Raw genomic sequence first — 18,741 nt, forward strand, 5'->3', positions numbered from 1 at the left:
TTGGAAGGAGGAGTGGCATCCACTTCCATAATAACTTGCCTCCGGAAACCCTATGAACCTGGAGAGAGGATGAAAGACACCCAGGTGTTGAGGATTCTCCTTCATAGGGCCACTATGAGTCGACGGCACTTAACAACAACAACAATGAGAATGTGTGAAACATAACGTATATGAATGAAACAAAATGCATATGAATTTTGTGTGCAAAACAATATAAAATTGAATATTTCTTGTAAAAAAGTAGCAAATAGTCACATATTAAATAATTCTAGTACTAAATGCTGACAGCAAAAGAGTGGAAGACCCTCAAACAGCTGGACTGACACAATGACTGCAGCAATGGGCCTGGCACAAGATAAATAGGGTTCAAATCTGCTATTCAAGGCATCTCTATGAGCCATACTCAATGGCATCTGACAGCAACAGCAGCAAAGGCTGAATATAAAGCAAATCTGTTCTCTCCAGGTTCAAAGTTATAGATTCAAATTATTTTGATACTCTGTTATCTCCCAATCTCATCTACTATTTCTCAACAGCACCATGATCCTCTTCACCTCAAAAATTAAACATACATATTATGATCCTGCAGTTGAAGGAACACTTCCCTATACTGCTGGATTCATGGGTATAGTAGAATGATTACTTAATGGCATAAATATTTTATTTATACTGAATTATTCATGCTAAATTTACAGTTCCCATGAATAATAGAAAATAGCTCATATACACCATTGATAGTTACATTGTGCAAGGCTTTTTCTGTAATCTATTATGTATTCGGAGGTGTAGAGAAGTCTCATAAGGTAAGTCTATTTAAAATTACCTCTTCCTCTACAAACTCTAGCAAAGGAAAGAGAGATTTTATTCCAGCAGTTTTCACAATGGGATCTAATATTACCTATAAATTATTCATTTACATATCTATCAAACCCATAATTCGAAAGCCAACTGGTCTGAGTTGTCTGAAGTCTACTGACTTGTGATCATAGGTTGGAATGAGCTCTGCATTTAAGAGGCCCTGTGATTCACAAGGTGCCTGTGATTCTGATTTAGGGATACAGAAAGAAAGAGGTAAGGTCATATAGATGAAAAATCATAAATATGAAAAATAAAAATTAACACTTCAATTTTTTCACCTTCCCCCAACTTCACTGTAAAATGTTGATAGCTTTCATTTTCATAGAGGGTACAAACATCATAACAATATTTTAACATCTACTAAGTCAAAACTGCAAACAAAGAAGTATAACTGAAAGGTTAGATAGAGGCTTGAGTCTACCCTCAAGCACCGCAGAACAAAAGGTCTGCTGATCTACTTCTTAAATCAGCCCATGAAACCATTATGGCATATAGTTTTACTCTGACACGTCAGCTCTGAGTTGGAAGTGATCTGATGGCTATTGACACTAGCACTTTTCCTTCTTCAATTGTCATCAAATCATATAAATGAAAGACATTATCACTCATATAATGCCCATCTTTGTGGGAACAGCACCATGAATTTCCATTAGAAATCCCCTCCTCTTTCTTCTCCCCACATGGTTTGAACTTTCCCTGACTGAGTGGTACACCATCATGTCACAGAGGTTGGGTTTTCATGCATCAGGCTGGAATCAGAGAAAATGTGGAGACAACTGCTAGGGTTTCTGCGAGAAAAGTTTTTCTTTTCCTCAGTCATGCTTTATATAGTATTACATAATTTTCAAGGTTCAGAGAAGAGTAAAATTGTGAGTACCTTGTTAAAAAATCACCCATGGGAGGTGGGTGAAAAGAAAATTACTCAATAGAAAAGTATACAAATTTTGTAAGTAAATCAGTATGAAATAAAAATTTTATTAAAAAGTTTTTTAAAAAATTATTTAACAAGCAAGAGTTGACCATTAAACCTAGTGCAGAAACACTTTTCAGATAGTCTAAAAATTTCTTAAGTTTGAAATATCAGATTTTATTAAAAAGAAAAACTTGGTGGATATTATAGACAGATTTTATTATTCTTGTTTTAATTATTTGATTTTGTAAGATTTTTTAAAAAATCTAAATCCCAAGTTAAGTATAAAGAGAATGAATATATTCAAAGTGTTTGGTTAAAATGTTAATTGCTATTATTCTGTTGTATTGTCATTTTTTTATAAATATGCTAGGCTAGAATAACTAAGAAACTTTTCATCTTGTTTTATATTTGTAAACAATTTCAATAGCATAGCAATTAGTTGGTTAAAAATGCAGCTCCCACCTGAGCTCAAATAATTTAAAGAACTATTTTGTCCAGACTTATAAATCCATATAAACTTGTTCTTAGTTTAAGTAATTCAACAGAAATTTTTAGTTCAATTCCATATTTCACAAAAAAATTATCCAAATCTTCATTTTTGTTTTTGAGGTTTTTTCTGACTTGTTACTTATTTTAAGGAGTGTAGGTGACAGGGCAATGCCATATCTGATGTTTATTAACTTTACAAAAATTCAAAGCCTCCAAACAGCAACATCATACACAATACCAAACCAGTTCCCCTAAGAATAAGCATGGCCTTCATGTTCCTGCAACTACTTCTATCCATTTTAAAGCCAATTGTCCTGTTCTTCTACTGGGCCTGAAATTTACTGTCATAGCCACACAGATTTCATAGAACCATGCTCACAGTTTCAAGGGTTCACTAGAGAGTCAGCAGTTACAATTCAGGTGGCAACAAGATACAATTTCCCAGTCAACACAGCTTCTCAAGTGAGCTTGCAAGCCCTTTGACCTTCAGTCTTACAACTTAGGTCAGTGTTACAAAGCTGTCTCAGTCCTGCCACATATAGAGTCTCCTCAGTCTTCCAGCTTGGTTGAAGGTTCCCGGCTCTGGCTCCAAGGGACGGCCTTGCCAAGACAGCTTTGTCTCCTATCAGTCACTGGTTCTCTCTAAGGCAGCAGCGGCTGCTGTTGCTGCTGCTCTTACATAAGTCCTGGTCTGACTGGAACAGGAATTTTTGGCCCCAAAGGCTTTGCACTGGATTCTCTGTTTTGTCTTAGTTAAATTCCCATTTTCTGCTGCTAATTTGTTCTAGTAAAACTTGATAGGAAGGAGGAAATGACAAGTATTATAATGATTCATTTATACACTCCCTATGCCAGGTTTCCACCCAGTCATGTGGTGGAAGTTAAAGTTGATGGTTATAAAAGCCATTTGAACAATAAACCAATGGCATTCCAGTTACCTGAAGTTTCAGAGGATCCTCCAATTATTTTATTCTCTTCATGCCATCCTTAAAAGACTGTATATTTTTTCTTTTTTGCAGTTTCCTCCATGTTGTGCAGAGGCAGAGATGTGAGTGTGTTCAAGATTCCACTACACTGCCATGGCAGAGGAAGGCATTGGTGGTGAAGGTATAAGGGAAGTTAATGCCGCTTTACTAGAGGTGCCAAAGACTGCCTTCATCCACAATGGCCTAGCAAGTGGAATTCGTGAAGCTGCCAAAGCCTTAGACAAGCACCAAGCTCATCTTTGTGTGCTTGCATCCAACTGTAATGAGCCTATGTATGTCAAGTTAGTTGAGGCCCTTTGTGCTAAACACATCAGCCTGATAAAGGTTGATGACAACAAGAAACTAGGGGAGTGGACAGCCCTCTGCAAAACTGACTGAGAACGAAAGCCCTGCAAAGTGGTTGGCTACCGTTGTGTAGTTGTTAAGGACGATGGCTAAGAATCCCAGGCCAAAGATGTCATTGAAGAGTATTTCAAATGCAAGAAATGAAACCAATAAAGAAGTTGGCATATTGTTTTTCTATTATTATTTGAGGGAATAAAGAGTAATAAAATGCAGATTTCATAACAGATCCTTCAACAGCTTTCACTGACTAAACTACAGCAAAGGATGAGTTGCCCATCCAAGATTTTGGATTTTTTTGGTTATAATTTTTCAGATGAAAGTTGACAACCCATAGAAGACAATAAAAAAGATGTAGCACTTAAGAGGCCCTGAAATGTTGACAGCTATGATTATTATATTGGTGGTGGTGTTGTGTAGTGTTGAGCTGAAACTGGCCCTTGGCTGACGCTCTTTAATTAATTGGTAGTTAATTGAATGGGAGGAAATTGCCCATCTTTCTCCCACAAAGCAGCTTGTGCCCTTGAAATGCATGTATTCCATTGCAGTGCAACTTCTTGCCACTAGGCCACCAGATATGCTCAAGTCAAGTTTGATGGAAACTGTTCAACAAGCTAAGATTAATAGAAATGCACATTTTACAGCTAAAGTACCTCATATATATTGAGGTGTATTAAAAAATTATTTAAAAAGACTTTATTCTTTTCTCTCTTTTATTACATAGTTTTCTTAAAGTCTGCCTATTTTACCAATCTTGTCAAAGAACAGGCTACTGAACTAAATATATCTTCATAGGTGTGTTATATTCTTCTGGTATCATCCTTAACTTCTTTACCTCATATTACTTTCTTTATTTCTTGAGTTGTAAAATAATTTATTTCCTTTTTAAAATAATTGTGATTTGAGTAAAAGTTTACAGAGAAAGATCAATTTTCCATTCAACAGATTGGAAAAATTTTGTTTCTTAACATTTCCTTCCTCTTCCCTTCCTGTTGTTGTTGTTGCTGTGTACTGTTGAGTCAGAACCAACCTATGGCTGACCCTCTGGTGGCTTTGCAGAGGCAGTTAATTACAAGGAAGGATATTGCCCAGCTTTCTCCCATGGTGCAGCTGGTGGATTCGAATCTTGTGCTTTTGGGATTGCAGGGCAGTTTCTTATGACTAGGCCACTAGCGCTCCCTCATTCCTTCCTAGCCCTTCTTAATATCTGAACTTTGTGGGCAAATGCTTCTCTTTTGATCTTGAGTGTTCAAAGAAATATGTTTCTTATCTTTCTTGGTACCACTATCAACAGTCTTGGTATCAACAGTTAAAAAAAATCAAAATACAAATTAAGAAAATCTGTTCTCAGGCACCTCCCTAGAGTACTAAAGAGTAATGATAGCAGTTTAAAAAGACTGAGGTGCTCTTGATCCAAGCCATGATTTTCTCAATTGATGGCTATGTATCTGAAAGTTTAACAGTGACTAAGGAAGACAGTAGAAAAATCAATGCCTTTAAGTTGTGATGTTGGGGAATAATACTGAATTTTTCATGAACCACTAAGAAAACAAACAGATCTGTCTTAAAGAAAGGGAATACAGGGTGGTCCTTGGAGTCAAGGATAGGGAAACTCTGTCTCACATACTTTGGGCATGTTATTAGAAGTAACCAGTCCTTGGAGAAGGACATTATGCTTGGAAAGGTGGAGGGTACTGTAGGAAAGGAAGATCTAACAAGATGGATTTAACATTTTACAATCATACTAAAAATGCATAACAGTTACTTTCTCACCACATTCTCTCCAACTCTTATTACTTACTGTCCTGTTACACTTTACCACTGTTACTGGAGTGATGTGATATCTCATTGTGGTTTTGATTTGCATCTCTCTTATTGTCAGTGATTTTGGAGCTTTACTTCATGTGTCTGTCTGTCATTCGAATACCTTCCTCTGTGAAAATTCTTTCCATGTCTTCTACCCATTTTATAATTGAGTTATCAGTCTTTTTCTTGTGGAGGCCCAGGAGTATTCTGTAAACTTTTGTTACAAGACTCTTATCTGAGATGGTATTACCAAATGTTTGTTCCCAGTCTGTAGGTTTTATTTTCACCTTGTTGGAAAAGGTATTGATGCACATATGGATTTAATCTTTAAAGGTCCAATTAATCAATTTTATCCTCTTCAGATTGTGCATTTCTGGTTGTATTTGGCAGTCTCTTTATACCATGGACTTCTAAGCTTGATCCCAGTTTCTCTCTTATGAACATTATGGTTTTGGGCTTTACTCCCGGGTCTCTGATCCACTTTGAGTTGATTTTTGTGTATGGTGTGAGATGTATATCCTGTTTCAGCTTCCTGCAGGTGGAACGCCAGTATTGCCAGCACCATTTGTTGAAAAGGTTATCATTTCCCCATCTGATAGCTTTGATTTCCTTGTCAAATATCAGTTGACCATAGATAGCTGGGTCTTTTTCTGGGTTCTCAATTCTGTTCCATTAATCAGTGTGCCTGTCATTATACCAGTACCACACTGTTTTGGTTACTACTTCTGTGTATATGACCCAGCTATTCCACTACTTGGAATATACCCTGAGAAAATGAGAACTGAGGCACAAATGGAGATTTGTACATCAATGTTCATAGCAGCATTATTAACCATCTCAAGAACAAGGAAATAGCTCAAATGAATGGAGAAATTATGGTACATTCATACAGTAGAATACTATGCAGCACACAGGAGTAATAATTTTGTAAATTATTACCTAATTTGGGAGAGAATGGAGAGCATTATGCTGAGTGAATTAACTCAGTCCTAAAGGCTACATATTGTATAAAACCATTATTGTAGAATGAGTATAAAGATCCAAGAGGGGAGGGAGAGGCTGGAAGCAGAGGGATGAGGATATGCAGGAGGGGTGGGCATTAATCATGGGGTTGTACAATTTGGGGGGGGTGATAGAAGTTGAAAGAATCTGTTCCTGAAAACAATGTATTCAAATTTTATAAATAAACTAGTATAAAAATTTTTTTTAAAACTTTTAAAAAGACAGATTTACATGGAGACTTTTACAATGGGCTTGAGTATATTGGAGATAGTTAAGGATAGCACAGGACAGGGCAAGGCTCAGATCTGTTGTTTATGAGTCACAGTTGACTCAGCACATAACATACAACAACATTAGTCTCTTGACTAATTGTTTATGCATCTTTGCTTTTCTTCTTTTCTGTCACAGGTAGTGATAACTGCACCTTAGATGGCTCCTTGCAAGTTTTTAAGACCCCATTTGCTCCTCACCAAAGTTGGACATTGACCACTATGAACTATGTTATGTCAATTGGATTTGATGTCCTACATGACTATGGTCCTAAGATCTAAGTATCAGCAACTCATTTCCAAGTTTTTAAAATACCAGTCCTGGAAAATTTTGAAGCACAGGATTTTATGTACACAGCTTCGCTAACTTCATTAAATTATAGGCAAATGTCAATTTCCTTGATTAATTTTTCATTCTTTGACATATTTAAATGTCTCAGTTGTATTGTATTTTGTCCGTTTCCCCTTACTTTTTTAAGATATTTGTTCTGTGTTTGCAATATTTTTACACATCTAGAATTTTCTAAGAATCATAGCTTCGGTAGTATAGTAATTAAGTACTTCTAGCCTAAAATTAGAAGTTTGAACCCACCCAGAGGAGCGTCAGAAGGCAAGCTTGGCAATCTCAGTCCAATATGTTACTGCCACAGGCAAGATGAACAAATATGGATATGGGACAAGGACTATAACATGACTACATATAGATTTAGTAGATGCTATTTCTACATTCATTAGTTGTTGTTGCTGTTCTTATGTGCCGTCAAGTCACTTGAGACTCATAGCGACCCTATGTACAACAGGCCTAAACTCTGCTCTGTCCTGTGCCAGTCACACTGTCTCTGACATTCACATTCTGATTATCCCAGTCACTGAATCAATCTACCTCATAGATGGCCTTCCCCTCCTGCGCTGTCTCTCCACCCTACCAAGCATGATGTCCCTCTCTAAGGACCGGTCCCTCCTTACAACATGTCCAAAGTATGTCAGACAACGCCTCAGAATTCTTGCCTCCAAAGAGCCACCCCCAATTTTACCCTTTCCAGGATGAATCTGTTTGTTTTCCTAGCAGTCCATGGTACCCTCAATACTCTTCTCCAGCACCACAGCTCAAAGGCATCAGTTCTCCTTTTATCCTCCTTGGTCATTATCCAACTCTCTGATGCATAACAAGTGATTGCAAAGACCATGGCCTGTATCAGACGTACCTTAGTCTCCAGAGAGACATCATTGCTCTTCAGTACTTTGAAGAGGTCCCTAACAGCAGACTTTCCCATGGTAATACGTCCTAATTTCCTGGCTACTGATGCCAAGAGTGTGCACTCATTAGTACATTCTGCAAATATTGACTTTGAAGATTCAACAGAGTGTTATGCTTTGTACACTTTGTAATCATAACCAGTTACACTGAGGGAATGACTTGTTCTTTCTGGGATCCTGAGACCACAGCACTCATGGACATTGAGGTCGACTGAGATAACACAGTCCACAAAGACAATGTTCTATATATTTCACTGGTGATAGTGAGTGAGGTCTTAAAAGTTCCTGAGGACCCATCTAAAGTGAACCATTAGTCTCTCTATATATAGCACAAAGGATAGAGAAGAAAGCAAAGATATATTTAAAAAAAATACTCAAAACAACAAATGAACTAGGAGAAGCACAAACTCTATGACTCAGACTCAAGAAAAACTAGGTGGTGATATCTACGTTACCATTCTAAGAGGAATACAGCAGAGAGTCCTGAATAGAGTGGGCAGAAAGTGTGCAATAAAACTCAAAAATATAAAATTGGACAACCTGACTTATCCAATAGAGACTGGGGGTATTCCCAAGACTATGATTCTTCCTCTTGTTGGTATGTGCCATCGAGTCAGAACCAACTCATAGCTGAACCTCCAGCAGGTTCTCAGAGGCTGAAAATTGCATAGAGATTTTTCATCTTCCTCCGCCAGACCAGCTGGTGGATTAGAACTGCCTGTCTTTGGGGGAAGCTGTCCTACTCCATACTCCTTATGCCACCAGAGCTTTCTTGTTGTTAGGTGCCATCAAGTCAGAATCAACTCATGGTTGATCATCTAGAGGCTGTAAATTTCACAGGGAGAAATTGCCTATCTTTACCCTCAGATCAGTGGGTGGATTTGAACTTTGTGCCTTTTGGTTGACAGCACAACCCCTCATTCACTAGGTATATAGCTTCATTGGTATTTTTGTCTTCAAGTCAGAACAGACTCACGGCTGACCCTCTAGAGGGTTTTCTGAAACAAAATCTCACAGCTGCTTATCTTTCACCTCAGAGCCACTGGTGACAGTGCACATCCTTCCCAGTAGCCACCAGAGTTCCCTTTGTTGTTGTTATGTGTCTCTGAGTTGGCTGCAGTTCAAAGCAACCCTGTTAACATGAGATCTAAACCTGGCCCCATACTGTACCATCCTGACCACCTCCTCTACACTTAAGTCAATTGTTACAGTCACCATGTCAATCCATCTTGTTGAAACTCTTCATCTCCTGCATTGATCCCTTTACCTTCACAAGCATGATGTCCTTCTCTAAGAACTGGCCTCTCATAACAACATACCCAAAGTATGTGAGATGAAACATCTACATTTTAGCTTCCAAGGATGTCGTGTTCACACTTTTTCCAAGACATACTTATTTGCTCTTTTGGTAGTTCATGGGATATCCAACAACACAATTTGAAGGCATTGATCCTTCTTCCATCATCCTTGGTCATGTTCCAACTTTCTAATTCATAGCAAGTAATCAAAGTACTATAGCTTGCCTTAGTCTTTAAACTGACACCTTTTCTCTTTATCACTTTTGGAAGTCCCTGACAGCAGATTCCCCCACCCTTTCCTGGAGAGCCATTGAGGCTTCCCTTAGTCACCTTCAAAACCTGAAACAACACTTACCCCCATGGCTCACTTTTCAGGCAAACATACAAGTCTGTAGAGTAAACAATAACACCAGGTTGGTATTCACTGCGTGGAAAACCCATCCATGCAAGGCTAAAAAGAGTAACATTTGCCCTTGTATGCAGGGATGTGTCAGAAAGAAGGATCATGGAAAGGAAGGAAGAAGTGGGAAGACTGACTACATCGTAGGTATTGCAATGAATGTTATAAAATATAATGAGTATTACTGATTGACTGAAAAACCAACATGCTTTGTAATTTTTCACTCAAATCACAATAAAAAAGGATTTTAAAAGATACTGCCTTGAGAACCCTTTGGAACAATTCTACTCTATGCACATAAGGTCATCACGAGTCAGAAGCTAACAATTCGCAATGACATTTTGGTCACATGTAATGCTTCTTTTTATTTTATTTTTTTTTAATTTTTGCTGGTATATATACCAAGTTCATAAAGTTCATATACATTATTTTTCACATTGGATCTTTCCCCTATCCCTCACCCATCAAATTTTATAACCTATGATTAAGTCACCACTTCCCCTCCTTAGATCCTCATACTCATTGTATAATAATGGTCTTATACAGTATTTGTCCTTATGAGACTGAGTTAGTTCACTCAGTATAGTGCGCTCCAGTCCCTCCCATGTTAGATGTGTGCTGCATTGTATTCCATTGTGTGAATGTACTATAATTTCTCAATCCATTCCATTGTGGTTGGGAATTGGGCTATGGTGAATAACGTTGCTATTAATATTGGTGTACAAGTCTCAGTTTGTGCCTCAGTTCTCTTTTTCTCAGGGTATATCCCAAGCAGTGGAATAGCTGGGTAATATAGAATGTCAATGTTCAGCTTTTTGAGAGAAGTCCAAACTGTCTTCCAGAATGGTTGTACTATGTTACAATCCCACTAACAATGTATAAGAGTTCCTACCTCACCACATCCTCTCTGACATTTATTACCTCCTGCCCTGCTAAATATTTACACTGCTTCTGGGGTAACATGGTATCTCATTGTGGTTTTGATTTGCATCTCTCTTACTGCTGTTGACTTAGAGCATTTCTTCATGTGTCTGTTGACCATTCAAATGTCCTCTTCTGTGAAAAGTCTTTCCATATATTTTGCCCATTTTGTAATTGTGTTATCAGTCTTTTTCTTCTGGAGGCCCTGTAGGACTCTATAAACTTTCGTTATGAGGCCCTTGTCTGAGATATTTATTTACCAAATGTTTATTTCTCAGTCAGTAGATTTCCTTTTCACCCTGTTATAAACAGTTTTTCATGAGAACAGAGATTTTAATCTTTAGAAGGTCCCACTCATCAATTTCATCCTCTTCAGAGTGTGCATTTCTGACTGTATTTGATAGTCTCTAGGCCTTCTAAGCATGGTCCCAGTTTGTATCTTATGAGCTTAATGGTTTGGGGCATTATTCCAAGGTCTCTGATTCACCTTGAGTTGATTTTTGTGTATGGTGTAAGATGTGGTAAAGCTTCTTGATTAAATGATTTTGTCACTTCCTGACATAAGAGCCTATGCTTACTTCCTTATTTGCTATTTTCATTTTCTTATACAAATTGCTGTTTTAAAATTCGTTAACATGTGACTTTAAGCATAGAGCTAAATTTGGTATTTAATTGCTTAAAAGTTTTTGGTTTTTATTATGACAATTTTGTCTGCTTTTAGGAATTTTTCCAAATTCTTGAAGTGCAACGATGCCAGTTTAAAGACTAAGGCACCTGATTCAAGTGACAGTCTTTCCAATCATCTGTGAGCTGGGCAATGAACTCTTGGTCATGTGAAACTCATAGGTTTCACATGAGCACAATTAAGTGTTCTGGGATTTCCATTCTTCTCATTGTTAGCCACGATTTACTATGATCCACATTGTCAATTGCTTTTGCATAGTCAATAAAACACAAATGGACATTTTTCAGGCAGTCTCTGCTTTCAGCCCTTATCCATATGACATCATTATACCGTTGGTGCCACATCTCATTTAAATTCAGCTTGGAGTTCAGATAGTTCTCCATCAATGTACTGTTCTAGCTGTTTTGGGACCCTGTTCAGCAAGATTTAACTTGCATGTGATATGTTCACCATTAGTCCTTCAATAATAGTCATGAGATACTTCATGACCTTTCTATTCTTGTGCTATTTATTTTATCTCTTAGCTCAGGAGATGCTTTCTTTTAAAATAAAAGAAAGATTGATGTGATTTGTGACCTAAATATCTTTAAGAGACTTTCTGACTGTGGGGGGCTAAAGATCTCATGTCACAGTATTTTCTTTTTCCCTCAGACTTTCACACACACACATAATTTCGTGATATACATTAACATTCAAATCTGTACTCAGCCCAAATTCTAGTTATTTGTCAGTAACATGGCTTCTCTTATTTATTGATTGCATGAATGATTATAAAGTCTTTGATTATCCTGATGGTTCAAATCTTTTGTCAGAATACTTCTGTACTTTAATTTTTTGTTTCATATGGCCTAGTGATAGGAAGCCGTGCCACAATCCCAAAGGCAGCACAACCTTTCAAATCCAAACCCACCAGCAGCTCCATGGGAAAAGAATAGGCAATCTCTTCCAGTGTGATTTACTGCCTCTGAAAACCCACTGAAGGGCCAGCTGGAGGATCAGTTCCAACTTAACAACTCTCTTCTTATAATATGTTCCTAATTTATAAAAGTTATACAGTTCTGCTCTTTTGAGTATGCCAAAATGCTGTAATATTTATCCTGCAGAACCTCCTTTTCAGCCATTGTGTCAAGCCATCTCTTTGAGGGTCTTCCTCTTTTTGTCTGACTCTACCTCACAGTAGTTTTAAAAATAGGCTTAGACACAATAGAGATTTTGACAGCCAAGCAGTGTTTTGTTCTGGTTGACATAAAAACAATAGAAGTGGGAGTCAATTTGACACCACCCAGTTAATTCTGAGATATTTGTTTACTCTTTATGCATTCCAAAAATAGAGGCTGAGTTTAGAAGAGGTCGTGGCACTAGGGACATTATTGCCAATGTCAGATGGATCTTGGCAAAAAGCAGAGAGTACCAGAAGAAGGTCTATCTGTGTTTCATTGACTATGCAAAGGCATTTGACTACGTGGATTACAATAAATTGTGCCTAACCTTGAGGAAAATGGGGACCTCAGAACACTTGATTGTGCTTATATGAAACCTAATGTTGGCCCAGTGGACAGAAAATTATGCTATCAAGCCCAGGGTGGATGATTTTAATCTGCAGCCCTCAGGCCTGGCTTAAATTCTTTTTGGCAAACATTCCTCTTAGTAGTATAGCACTGGTCTGCGAATTGCTGTACAGAGGTAATTCGTGGTTGCTGTGATGCTAAAAACTGTTAACACTCATGTGCCAAATGTGATAATGGTTACCCATGGTGAACAAACAGTGTTTGGTGGAGCTTCCTGATTAAAACAAGCTTGGAAGTAGGAGTGGCATCCACTTAAAAAATGGCTTGCCTCTGGAAACTCTATGAAAAGTGCTCAGGTCTTTCATTCATAGGGTCGCTATGAGTCCTCTACGACTTGATGGTACTTAACAACAATACTTGGATCAAGAAGCAGCCCTCAGAACAGAGCAAGGAAGCACTGCATGGTTCAAAATCAGGAAAGGAGTGTGTCAGGGATATATCCCGTCCCTGTACCTTTTCAATCTGTATCCAGAACAGATCATTTGGGAAGCAGGACTTTATGAGGAGGAGTGTGACATCAAGACTGAAAGAAGATTCATTAACAACCTACAATATGCAGACGACACAACCTTTTTTCCTGAAACTGAACAAGACCTAAAGCACTTGCTGCAAAAGGTCAAGAACTGTAGTCTTCAATATGGATTGAAGTTTCACATCAGGAAGACAAAGATTCTCACCATTGGGTCAATTGGCAGCGTCATAATAGATGGAAAAGTGAGTGAGGTTTTTAGCAATTACAGCTTGCTCAGATCCACAATCAACACTCTTAACACTAGCAGTCAGGAAATCAAAAGATTAATTACATTGGAAAAATCTGCTGTCATGGACCTCTAGAGAATGCTGAAGAGCAATGATGTCAGTGTAGATAACAAAGGTGTGCCTAATCCAGGCCATGGTCTTCTCATTCACTTGTTATGCTTCAGAGAGCTGGACAATGACTAAGGATGACAGAAGAGGAATCGATGCCTTCGAGTTGTGATGCTAGAGAAGTCTTGAGCATACCATAGACTTCCAAGAAAACAAATTGGTCTGTCTTGGAGAGGGTGAAACCAAGTCTCTCCTTGGAGGCTAGGATTTTGAAACTCCACTTCACTTACTCTCTCTGGGTTCATGGCCAGGAAAGATTGGTCCTTAGAGAAGGACATCATGTTTGGAAGGTGGATGCACAGTATAAGAAACGGTGAGATGGACTGATACAGCAACAGGGGCAATGGGAGTTGGTGTGTCAGAGTTAGTAGTGAGAATCACTCAGGACAGGGAAGGGTTCAGAGCTGCTGTCCATAAGGTCACTATGCATCGCAGGTGACTTAATGGCACCTAACAACAATAACACACTATGAAAGGTTTGGAAGCAGGAATGTCATCCACTTACTAAATAACATGCCTCTGGAAACCCTATGAACTTTTATAAATGTCAGTAGTTGTAGAGGGGCTTCACGTCTTTTGTTCATAGGGTAACTATGAGTCATGTTCAACCTCAAAGGAAATCAACAACAACAAGCCATATTTATATTCTAGATCTGTAATAACTTATCATATGCCTCAGATTTGGTTTCCTTCTCTCTCCTCATCTCGTGCCAAACAGCACACCCCTTAGATCTATAGGTAGATGCAGGAATAAAATGTACGACTTACTTTTAGATTCTCAGTTTCTGGAAACTTTTGCCAAGTATATTCCTGCTTTGTTATAGTTACAGAGTTCTATTACCAACAGGTAATATTACGAAACAATCTAAGTTATTCAATTGATATAAAAAATGGAAAATTAAAATATACAGCATGAATAGGCAACTGATTTTTTTCCTTTTTATTCACTATATCTTTCTTCTCCTTTCTCACTTTTCCTTTAGCATTTTATTCCGGGAAATTTCACTTTGAAATAAAAATGAACACCATATTATATTTTTCCCCTACTCTCTTGTCTGACATTCTGTAATTTACAGTATCTTGGATCAGTTCCAAAGACATCATTAGCGGAAAAGCAGAGGGTCAGCAAAGAAAGTAAGACCCTCAATGAGATAGACAGACAAAGTGACACACAGCAAGCTGGAGCATGGCGGAGGCTATCAGGACAGCACAGGACAGGGCAAGTTTTCTAGCTGTTGTTCGTAGAGCCACGATAAATCCGAGCCAATCTGAAAGCATGTAACAACTTGATCACAGAAATATGTATCTTACAGTAAACTAGAAGAGATAGAAAAATAGTACTCTATCTTAGAGAATCTTTCCAAACAGTATAATACATAGATACCTTGGCTACTTTATTGGAAAAACCTGTTTCTGAAGGATCTCTGTTGGTTGATGCTGGTCATATTTTAAAGCATGCAGGGGGTGTGGTGGTTGTTTTTGTTGATTACCTTCAAGTCGAGCACAACTCAGCGAATCTATAAACAAAAGGTCTGAAGCCCCTCTATAACTATCGACATATTATATATATATATACATACATATATACACATACATATATACACACACATATATGTGTGTGTGTTGTCCCTTTAATAATTGTCTCAGTCTTTCTCCTATTACTTTGTTACTAAAGCAAATTTCTTTCTGATTTGTCATTTGCTTGTGTATCAGTTTCCATATCCATTTTCTTGAGAGTTTTCACGGTTCTACATATAAATAAGGGAGCTCTGGTGGCCTGGTGGTAAGGAGCTGTGCTGTCAACCTTAAGGCAAGTGGTTTGAATCCACCACCTACTCTGCAGAAGAAAAATGGGCAATCTTCTCCTGTGAGATTTACTGCTTCTGAAAACAGTGAGTCACTTTCAAATTGATGGCAATAAACAAGTGTGTGTGTGTGTGTGTGTGTGTGTGTGTGTGTGTAAGCTTTCGTGACCTAAGGAGTTGCAGTGCTAACCCAGAGGCATGAAGTTCAAGTTCACCAGTTGCTCCTCTAGACAAAGATGGAAAATCTCCTCTTACACAATTTACTGCTTCTGAAAACCCACTGGAGAGTCAGCTAAGAATCAGTTCCAACTAGACTGTACATAACAACAACATATATATACTAGGAAGCTCTGGTTGCCTAGTGGTAAAATGCTACACTAACAACCCAAAAGCAGGCAGTTCAAATCTACCAGCTACTCTATGAGACAAAGATGAGGAACCTCCTCCCATGTAGTTTATCACCTTTGAAGACCCACTGGAGTTATGAGCTAATCGTAGGGTCAGCTATGAGTCAGTTTCAACTTGACATCACTCAACAACAACACATTTATATTACTATATATTTAATGATTATAAAGATAGCAATTTAGAACAGGAAAAGCATTACAAGGTAATGTGGGGAAATGCAGAGAGGAAAATGTGTATAAATGAGTTAATGAAAACCAATCTCATAAACTTTCACTAGAATCACAACTAAAAGGGGGGGGGGATAATGATTACATGACTAACTTTCAGAGATATGCCATCTTTGAACATACATTCAAAACTATTGTTGTTAGGTACTGCTAAATTAATTGACTATGACTCCTAGTGACCTTATAAACAAGAAATTAAAAACCTTGCCAAATTCTGCACCATTCTCACAATCTCTGATTGCTTATGGCCACTGTGGCAGTCACTGTTTCTATTCATCTTTTTGTAAGTCTTCCTCTCTTTGTCTGATGTTCCACTTTTCCCAACTTGAGGATTGGTGTCTTCTGGTAACATTCCCACAGTATGTGAGACAAAGGTCCACCATCCTTTCTTATACAGAGCACATTGGTTGTACTTCCACTGAGAAAGTCCCTTTTGATGGTGTGACACTAAGGAGCAGTGCTGTTAACCCAAAGGCAGGTGATACGAATCCACCAGTGGCTCTGAGGGAGAAAGATGGGCACTCTACTCCTGTGTCATTTACAGCTTCTAAAAACCCTGCTAGAGAGTCAGCTATGAGTCAGTTCCAACTTGAGGGCACATAACAACACAACAACATATTTTATTCAGATCTCCTTAATTTTCACCTACTGTACTTTGGCTAGTGTAGTATCTCATCCAGAATACTATAACCCATTTAGTTGTCCAATCTCCTTAAGCAATTTCTCAGACTTTTGTTTTTAATGATAGGTTTGAATAGTATTGGTCAGATATTTTGCAAAATTCTTCTTAGTTTGGATTGTTTCCCCTCATGACTAAACAGATTTGTAAGTTTTGAGGAGGAAAATCACAGAGTGAAAATGCCATTCTTATCACAATATGCCTGGAGGACATCATTTCTATTTGACCTCTCATTGACACTGTTTACTTTGATCATTTGGCTGATGCAACATTTTTCAGGTTTCTTTGATTCTAAAGTTGGTCTTTTATACCTGTTTCCATTTTGTTCTCTTAATGGAATCAATAGGCACAGTCCATACTTAAGGAATCGGCAGGTGTGTATCATTTCTTTAAGGGCAGAGCATTTACATGTTATTTCAAGCATTTCTGCATATGATATTGGTGTACTCCCCTCCAATTGCATATTTAAGCATTCATTTATATTACAATCAACTCATGAACATCTATTTTAAATAGTAAAATTTACAGAAGCCAAAACCTGTGAAGGCAAAATTTCGTCTCTATGGCAATCTAGAAACTCAGGTGTACATGATCCTGGTCGTGGTCTTCACAATATTTGTTATGCATCAGAGAGCTGGATAATTGATAAGAATGGCAGAATTGACATCTTTGGGTTGAGATGCTGAAGAATAACATTGAGCATACTATAGATTGCCAAAAGAGCAAATAACTCTGCCCTGGAAGGAGTAAAACCAGGTTGCTCCTTGGAAACAAGTATTGCAAAACCCCATGTGATATACTTTGGATATGTTGTCAAAAGGGACCAGTTCTTGAAGAAGAACATCATGGTTGTAAGGGTGAAGGGGTCAGTGCAAAGGAAGAAGACCCTGGATGAGATGGACTGACATACTGACTAAGGTAACAAAGGCAGGTGTATCAGAGACAATGAGATTGGCTCAAGATAGGGCAGGGTTCAGATATAATGTTAATAGGGTCGCTATGAGGCATTGTCAACTTGACAGTACATAACAATAATGTTTTCCAATAATACAGTGTGATGTAAAAGTAGTAATAATGTATCCTGTTAAAGACATAATATTCAGAGCACTGGGAAACAATGCAGTTCCATCGAGTTCTAGCTCTCAAACATTTCCCTGGACTCTGGGTTATACTATTATTTCTTTCATATTGTTGCACAAAATGCTCCAAAATTAGCCATTGGGAGCTCTTTTTCATTAACTCATGGTTCCTCTGAATATATTATCTTTATGTGTGTTATGTACCAGCTGTGTGTATTTTAGCACCTCCTAGCACTGAAAGATGGAGCGGGCTAATATTTTGTTTTCCTAATCCTAGCATTCTTCATCAGGAAACCGTGGTTTCACTTACTGGAGACTATAATTGAAAACCAAAAGCTGGCTATTTATGTATACTGCTCCAGAAGTGTGTTTGATCTGGACTCACTCTATTGAATGAGAAAGAAAGGACATGTGTGTTACTCAGCCACATCTGTGCATTTTTATAAATATTTAGCAACCATAACATACAAATCATTGTTATGATAAATTTAAAGATGTTTCAGGATTCCAACAAAATCATACATGAAGAAAGCAAAAGGTCATAAAAAATATAGAAAGGAAACACCAAAATGGATATCAGAAGAGACAAATGGAAGAAGTAGAAAAAATGAGCAGAAGATTTCAAAGGGCAGCTCAAGAAGACTAAACAAAATATTGTAATGAAATATGCAAAAAGACTTGGAGTTAGGAAACCAGAAAGGGAAGATTATGTTTGACATTTCTCAAGCTGAAGGAATCAAATGAAAAATTTAAACCTCAAGTTGTAATATTGATGCATTGTATGAGTAAAATATTGAACAACCCAGGAAGTATCAACAGAAGGGGGAAGGAATACAGAGATTAAAGGATTGGTCAAATTTCCGTCATTACAGAAGGTGGTAT

General features: G+C 37.8%; 1 protein-coding gene and 1 pseudogene across 2 annotated transcripts in view; one reads left to right on the plus strand and one right to left on the minus strand.

Moving 5' to 3' along the window:
- The window catches only part of KCNH5 (potassium voltage-gated channel, subfamily H (eag-related), member 5), a 591,159-nt gene that overhangs the window by 485,717 nt on the left and 86,701 nt on the right, over positions 1–18,741 (minus strand). The gene's annotated exons all lie outside the window — the stretch shown is intronic.
- Positions 3,340–3,735, plus strand: LOC102843694 (annotated as a pseudogene).

The sequence above is a fragment of the Elephantulus edwardii genome, unplaced genomic scaffold, assembly GCF_000299155.1.
Source record: "Elephantulus edwardii isolate Elephantulus edwardi_28Jun2011 unplaced genomic scaffold, EleEdw1.0 scaffold00104, whole genome shotgun sequence".
NCBI lineage: Eukaryota > Metazoa > Chordata > Mammalia > Macroscelidea > Macroscelididae > Elephantulus > Elephantulus edwardii.